Source organism: Arachis duranensis, chromosome 4, assembly GCF_000817695.3.
Source record: "Arachis duranensis cultivar V14167 chromosome 4, aradu.V14167.gnm2.J7QH, whole genome shotgun sequence".
NCBI lineage: Eukaryota > Viridiplantae > Streptophyta > Magnoliopsida > Fabales > Fabaceae > Arachis > Arachis duranensis.
In genome coordinates this window covers 13093454-13095431 of record NC_029775.3, presented here as the reverse complement: position 1 = coordinate 13095431, position 1978 = coordinate 13093454, and positions in this window count along the sequence as shown.

The window sequence follows — 1978 nt, the reverse complement described above, 5'->3', positions numbered from 1 at the left end:
GTTTTTTTATTACTAAGTATTGATTCCTTTTTTTATAACTTGTATTCTATTTCTTAATAGAAATTAGTGGAGACGTGATGTTCTCTATGCTACCTCAACGGGATGATTACCCACCTGCAAGAAATTAATGCCGATGCGAAGCTAGCTGAGATTGACGCAATTGAGTTTGGATTTGTGAAGAAGATTCCTCACTGGGCAGTGAAGTAGAAGATAATGATTCAACTGGCCAGGGCATATGATGTGGAGACAGACACACTTATAGTGGATGTCAGGAACATTCGAGTTAATGCTGAGTTAATAGGGAGGGCGTTAGGGATACGCTCCAGTGGTAAGCTCCTTATTTTTACTTGTGATTTTGTTGTCATATATGGTTCAGTGGGTTTAATCTTAGCTATAATTAAATTTATTCTATATACTTGTTTGACTCTGAAATGGTGTTGACATTCCGAAAATAGAATAAAAAGAATTCGGCTCACCTAGAAATCAAAGAGCAATTTAAGAAGAAAATAACCACTCAGTTGCGCAACTTTGTTTATGCCTGCCCTATGGACACAAAAGCAGATAGGATGAATTTTAGAAGGTACTTCATATTGGTGGTTTTAAAGATGTTCCTCTGTCCAATACTCAGTTGCACATACCTCCAATTCTGGATGTCTCAGATCCCAGCAAATTTAACTGGGCACAGAAGACATTCAAGTGGTTAGGAAAAGCGATAGAAACACACTAAAGTAAGAAGCTTGAAACTTGTGGCGGCTGCATGTTTGCCCTGATGGTAAGTTTAATTATTCAACTACTTATTTATCCTACTTGAGGTTATGTTGAACAAATTAACCGTTCAACCTTTCCACCCAACTCTTGTACTTTCAGCGGCTGAGGTATGGTCCACTAAAGTGCTGTCGAGAACCAGAGTCATGGGTGACTGCATGGACTGCATCAGAACTTGAAACAAAGACAACTAATATCCTTGATGAGGTATTAACATGGATGATATATTCTCTGTTATATTATAATCCAATTAAAACAGTTAGAATTTTTTAGGTTGGATTTCGGATGATTGTTTTGTGGTGGACAAAATTGTGATTTATGCTTGAATTGTTGTTCGAAATTAATTCCCCAGTAATGGCTCCAAAAAACTTGGTGTTCAATACCATGGTCTAAATATAACCTCACAACTTCGCTCAACTAACCACCAAGTGTACTGGGTCGTCCAAGTAATACCTTACGTGAGTAAGGGTCGATCCCACAGAGATTGTTGGTATGAAGTAAGCTATGGTCATCTTGTAAATCTCAGTCAGGCAGATAATAATTGATTATTGGGTTTTTGAAAATATAAAGAGATAATTAATTTATTAGTAAATGATAGAAATACTTATGTAATTTCATTGGTAGAAATTTCAGATAAGTGTATGTAGATGCTGTATCCTTTTGAATCTCTGCTTTCCTACTGCATCCATCCAATCCTTCTTACTCCTTTCCATGGCAAGCTGTATGTAGGGCATCACCGTTGTCAATGGCTGCATCCCATTCTCTCAATGAAAAAGGTCCAAATGCTCTGTCACGGCACGGTTAATCATCTGTTGGTTCTCGATCATGTTGGAATAGAATCCCTTGATTCTTTTGCGTTTGTCATCACGCCCAGCAATCGCGAGTTTGAAGCTCGTCACAGTCATTCAATCCCAGAATCCTACTCGGAATACCACAGACAAGGTTTAGAATTTTTGGATTCTCATGAATGCCGTCATCAATTCTAGCTTACACCACGAAGATTCTGATTAAGGAATCCAAGAGATACGCACTCTAGCTTTCGCTTGTAGAACGGAAGTAGTTGTCAGGCACGCGTTCATATGGATGGATGATGATGAGTGTCACGGATCATCACATCCATCAGGTTCAAGTACGAATGGTATCTTAGAACAGGAATAAATCGAATTGAATAGAAAATAATAGTAATTGCATTAAAACTTGAGGTACAGCAGAG